The sequence below is a fragment of the Thalia democratica genome, chromosome 3 (genome assembly GCF_965202585.1).
Source record: "Thalia democratica chromosome 3, ktThaDemo2.hap1.1, whole genome shotgun sequence".
Lineage (NCBI taxonomy): Eukaryota > Metazoa > Chordata > Thaliacea > Salpida > Salpidae > Thalia > Thalia democratica.
Genome location: NC_139167.1, coordinates 40,237,642 through 40,244,333, shown reverse-complemented (window position 1 = coordinate 40,244,333; position 6,692 = coordinate 40,237,642).

The following is a 6,692-nucleotide window of genomic DNA, read 5'->3' as shown; positions in this document are numbered from 1 at the left end:
TTTTTGTCCTGACTTTGTATTTTTCTTTTTTTTGACTAATTGTACTGTTTTTTTTTTAAGTTTTTTCGGCAGTTTCAATTTCTTATTTTTGAATGCAATTAGTGTAAGAAAAATATTCTATTGTTTTAGTTTCTCTCGGTAAAGATAATCTCATTTATAGTTTTATAACAGAAAAGTAGTTTTTACAGTAATTTGATAGTAAGTCTAGTACTAGCGCTACACACGGTTTGGAATATGTTAAAGCAAATTAAAAAAGTAATAAAAACGTAAACACCAAGAAAACTGATAAAACATTTAATAGATATCCTTTTTATCTAATATATTTTCGAGTTATATAAACTTATGTTACTAAACAAGATTCATAGTACATTACTTAACACAAAATTTAGTTAACTTTTGTTCAGTTTTATTTTCTTTCATTTTTCATTTTGTTTAACTGATTGTTTTATTAGTAAAGATTTGTATATTTAAATGATAAAAAAACTATGTGTAATAGCTCGTAAGAAACTTTATAAGCATGTGGTGTACGACTCGATAACCGAAAGGTTCCTATGTACACAAGGTCATTAGACCAAACTTTTTGAGCGCTTTTTTTATAGTTCAATAAACAATTTAACTACTGCAATTTTTTTTTGCAAAATTAGCAACTTATAAAGCAATAAAAGAAATATTAGAGTCATGAATCATTGCTAGAAATAGAGTTAACAGTCGTGGTAAAAATGCTCCTAACTGCATATAAGTTAATCTAGTTTCTTTGAAATAAATATGTAAGATAACAATTCGTCTTACAACTTTAGAACAGTTCTAACTAGTTTAAAGAAAGAAGATAATAAATGATCTATTAGTTTTAGTTTATTTCGTTAGAATGTTTTAGTGCAATCGTTTTAACTAGTTTCTTAAACTTAAAAAAACCTGTGCTTATTAAAAAAAAAATTCTTTATTAATACTGCTGGCTATTCAAATAAACTATAATAATAGGTAGAAGAAAACTACAGTAAAAATTTTGAAATTATTAAAGCAAAAACTAACCTATGAAAACAGTTTATCGTTCAAAACAATAATTACATGCATGTAGCTTGACCTAATCTGTAACGTTTTAATTTTATGAAACCTTATTTTGATATCTAACACTTAAGAAAAGATCTTCTTAAACTTAAAGTATAAAGAAAACATACTTCTTTTAAGGGTTTGAAAGGTTACAGTTTTGTTTAACCTACGTTGTTACTGCAAGGAAATTTAGAAAAAAAAGTATCTTAAGATAGAATTGTTTAAATCTTACAATTCAAAAATAACATGCTTAAATTATTTTTTTTTAATTAACTCTAATTTACTTTTTACTATTTTTAAATGTACTTTACATGGTTAGAAACCTTATAATATACGTTTTTATGATAGATGCAGTTTTGACAGTTCTTTGCAAAATAAACTCTTAAAATGGTATGATATGCGTAACTTTTAAACGTTTATAAATTACTGGGTTAAACATACTTATTCCAAGTTTCAATGAACAATTAGTCAAAATGACAAGTGCAAAAGTAAGTATTGATAAGCACAATTGACAAATTAGCTTGAAGCGTATAGCCACACAATTATTCAAACATGACATTTAATTTTTTCAAAAATGTTTAGGTACATGTTAAGATAGTTTTAAACTTGAGAACTATTAGATTCTGGTAACCCTGCTAAAAGCTATGAAATCAAAGTAGTTACTAATTTAAAGCTTTAAAGTTATTTATAACAATGTAATAAAAACAATGAGGTTAAACATTAAATACACTTTTTGTCATCAAAAATAGTTTGTAAAATATTTTTTATTACGTTTATAATCATTAGTTGTTAATATCGTTAAAAATGAAAAACAATTTCTACGTTCGGTTCAATTAGTACAAAATAGAAAAATGTTAGTCTAAAAGTGAGGTTGGTAAAACTGCGGTTTGCGATGTACTTTTTGGCTTAAAAGTTTTAAGTTGAAACATACTTTTAAAAACGATGAAAATAATATTTTATAAACTTTTTTTAAATTAATAAAAACTGAAAACTAAGCTCTTAATTATATAACTAGAAATTACTAAAGCAGGGTTTCCCAAAGTGGGCGATATCGCCCCCCTGGGGGCGATTTTAGTAAGTCGGGGGGCGATAATTAGTAAGGGGGCGAAAGGGTGGGCGATAACTAGTAAGGGGGCGAAAAGGGGGCGATTTTAAAGTTTTGGGCTGTCATAAAATTTTTACTTTTTATATTGCTATTTTACTAATTTTAGCTTTCTATTAAATATTTGACCCTGAGGTAAAACTTAAACATAAAAAAGTTTATTTTGTTTATGTAAAATAAAGGGAAAAAAATCAGGTACTTATAACTCCTACTTTTAAGTAAATTACATATTTTCGTTCATATGTTTTCTTATTTAACAATTACATAGATCATAGACGATCGGAATCCCTCTCACCATTTTATAACCTGACATAAATGCTATTTGGGATCATAAAGTGTTTGTAAAAATCTATGTTATATATTATTAAATTTCTAGGTAAACTGGCAACCCTGTATACTTTTATTTCCAATTGTTTTTTTGAAAAGTCACTAAGTTAGACTAAGAAATAAAACTATACAGGGTTGCTTATTTACCTAGAAACCTGGAAAAACCTGAAATTTGACAGTTTAGGCAAAAAAAAAACCTAAAAAATCTGGAATCTTTAACAATTTAACATATTAAGAAGTAAAATTTCGATTTGACACAAAAAAGCTATCATATAGATAAAAATATAGATCTCTTCGAGGCAGATCGTTTTGAAGTAAACGACTTACAGGAAACTTTCTCAGACTTACAAACTGACCTTGAACTTAAAGTAAATTTTTCCAAATAACGATATAAAAGCTTTTGGACTCAACAAAAATTAAGGCAAAAGTATCCAATCATTTGAGAGGAATTTAGATTGCTGTTTATAGTTTTTCCTTCTAGCTATGTTGTTGAGAAAGCTTTCAGTTTAGTTATCAACATCTTGAGCAAAAGATCTAATCTAGACATTTGTAAAGGAGACTTTATTTTACAGATTATGAATCAGATTAGAAAAACTTGCAAGCTGTCTTAAAACTCATCCTTCACATTATATTAGACCAGGGTTTCCCAAAGTGGGCGATATCGCCCCCCTGGGGGCGATTTTAGTAAGTCGGGGGGCGATAACTAGTAAGGGGGCGAAAAGGGGGCGATTTTAAAGTTTTGGGCTGTCATAAAATTTTTACTTTTTATATTGCTATTTTACTAATTTTAGCTTTCTATTAAATATTTGACCCTGAGGTAAAACTTAAACATAAAAAAGTTTATTTTGTTTATGTAAAATAAAGGGAAAAAAATCAGGTACTTATAACTCCTACTTTTAAGTAAATTACATATTTTCGTTCATATGTTTTCTTATTTAACAATTACATAGATCATAGACGATCGGAATCCCTCTCACCATTTTATAACCTGACATAAATGCTATTTGGGATCATAAAGTGTTTGTAAAAATCTATGTTATATATTATTAAATTTCTAGGTAAACTGGCAACCCTGTATACTTTTATTTCCAATTGTTTTTTTGAAAAGTCACTAAGTTAGACTAAGAAATAAAACTATACAGGGTTGCTTATTTACCTAGAAACCTGGAAAAACCTGAAATTTGACAGTTTAGGCAAAAAAAAAACCTAAAAAATCTGGAATCTTTAACAATTTAACATATTAAGAAGTAAAATTTCGATTTGACACAAAAAAGCTATCATATAGATAAAAATATAGATCTCTTCGAGGCAGATCGTTTTGAAGTAAACGACTTACAGGAAACTTTCTCAGACTTACAAACTGACCTTGAACTTAAAGTAAATTTTTCCAAATAACGATATAAAAGCTTTTGGACTCAACAAAAATTAAGGCAAAAGTATCCAATCATTTGAGAGGAATTTAGATTGCTGTTTATAGTTTTTCCTTCTAGCTATGTTGTTGAGAAAGCTTTCAGTTTAGTTATCAACATCTTGAGCAAAAGATCTAATCTAGACATTTGTAAAGGAGACTTTATTTTACAGATTATGAATCAGATTAGAAAAACTTGCAAGCTGTCTTAAAACTCATCCTTCACATTATATTAGACCAGGGTTTCCCAAAGTGGGCGATATCGCCCCCCTGGGGGCGATTTTAGTAAGTCGGGGGGCGATAACTAGTAAGGGGGCGAAAAGGGGGCGATTTTAAAGTTTTGGGCTGTCATAAAATTTTTACTTTTTATATTGCTATTTTACTAATTTTAGCTTTCTATTAAATATTTGACCCTGAGGTAAAACTTAAACATAAAAAAGTTTATTTTGTTTATGTAAAATAAAGGGAAAAAAATCAGGTACTTATAACTCCTACTTTTAAGTAAATTACATATTTTCGTTCATATGTTTTCTTATTTAACAATTACATAGATCATAGACGATCGGAATCCCTCTCACCATTTTATAACCTGACATAAATGCTATTTGGGATCATAAAGTGTTTGTAAAAATCTATGTTATATATTATTAAATTTCTAGGTAAACTGGCAACCCTGTATACTTTTATTTCCAATTGTTTTTTTGAAAAGTCACTAAGTTAGACTAAGAAATAAAACTATACAGGGTTGCTTATTTACCTAGAAACCTGGAAAAACCTGAAATTTGACAGTTTAGGCAAAAAAAAAACCTAAAAAATCTGGAATCTTTAACAATTTAACATATTAAGAAGTAAAATTTCGATTTGACACAAAAAAGCTATCATATAGATAAAAATATAGATCTCTTCGAGGCAGATCGTTTTGAAGTAAACGACTTACAGGAAACTTTCTCAGACTTACAAACTGACCTTGAACTTAAAGTAAATTTTTCCAAATAACGATATATAAGCTTTTGGACTCAACAAAAATTAAGGCAAAAGTATCCAATCATTTGAGAGGAATTTAGATTGCTGTTTATAGTTTTTCCTTCTAGCTATGTTGTTGAGAAAGCTTTCAGTTTAGTTATCAACATCTTGAGCAAAAGATCTAATCTAGACATTTGTAAAGGAGACTTTATTTTACAGATTAAGAATCAGATTAGAAAAACTTGCAAGCTGTCTTAAAACTCATCCTTCACATTATATTAGACTTTAGTAGCAGACATTATTTTTGGAAAGTTTATTTTGTTTTATTCGATCTTTTAAAATACTTCTTATTTAACCTGGTTTGTATTGTATTTAAGTAGTCTTTTTATAATAAAAATTTTATTAAGTTATTTATTTTACAACAGGTTTGCATAATGCCTTATAAATATTAATTACGGTAGAGTTCCTCTTGAGTTCGCACTTTTTACCCAAAAAAAAGTGAAATTTATATTTTCTAAAATTTAACTTAAATAAAGTCTATTACTAACTAAGTATTAACAAAACAAAAAATACATAATATTTAATAGCTTATATAGATCTGTTTTTTAATGAATGTTTCTTTTATGTTTTAGTTGATTTCATGTTTATGCATAACGTTATTTCATATAACATATTTAAAATAAACATTTTGTAAAAAAAATGGTAATAATTTTTGAGTTTGCACTTTTTGATTTTGTTCAAAGTGTGAACTCAAGCGGAAGTCTACTGTATTTATTAAATGGTTTATGTTTTAAATCTGTTAATAGTTTTATTTTGACCTGTATAACTTTTTAGTTTATATTTGTCGTTAAACATTACACTAAAATTTTTATAGCATAGTAATTAAAGTATTTGTTTTAAATAAATTTATTTGACATATTTTTTTATTACTTGTTTAATCTGTATAAATAAAGAAAAATGATAACTATTAAAGTTTTTATTTCAAAATTTTAGTTTTTGGTTTTAAAAGAGTATAGATTTGAGGTCTCTGTTTGAAATGACTTCAAATTTTTCATTTAAAAGATTCTTAAACGCAATTTTATTTTCTTACTTGATTTTTTATTGTTAAAAAATCTATATATTAAGGAATTTTAAACTATTAATACAACTGTTTTTTGTTTTATCTTAATTTTTAATATATTAACAATTAGATTGTGTTGTTTATTTTAATAGTTCTAAACTAGCTTTTAGTTTTTCACTATTTTCTTCTGGTAAATTATTATTGGCTAATAACTAGAGAAAAAATAAATTTAAACAGTATTAAATAAGCCATCAAAAAGAATGCTACAGTTACAAAAAAAATGTTAACCTAATTAAAAGATTTTTTTAATCGATTACTTTCTGTTCACAGAATTAACTGTAAAACTTTTGATTTTTTTTTTGAATTTAAGTTAAAAAAAAAGAAATTGTTAAAATTAAGGTTTAGTTTCCTAAAGGTTATTCCAAGTCAAATACTGTTTAATGGTATTCTACTACAAAACATATAGTTTAAAAACTTTAAAATTAAGTTTTTAATTTTACAACTAACTTGCTTATAATATATCTTAGCATTGAAATTAATAATTTTACTGCATTAACTGAAGCTGTTGATGAAATCACTTTTCATGTGAGATAATCAACCAGTCGGTCAAACTTCCTCAAACTAGATTAGAAATTATATTTTAATATTTATTTTATTATATGTAAAATAAACTGTTCATTCTTTTATAGTTTTTTAATCTCTGGTATAGTAATTTTAGAGTATACCTATTTATAAAATAATTTAAGTATATTGTGCGGCTTAAATAAGTTACTTAGTATTAACTT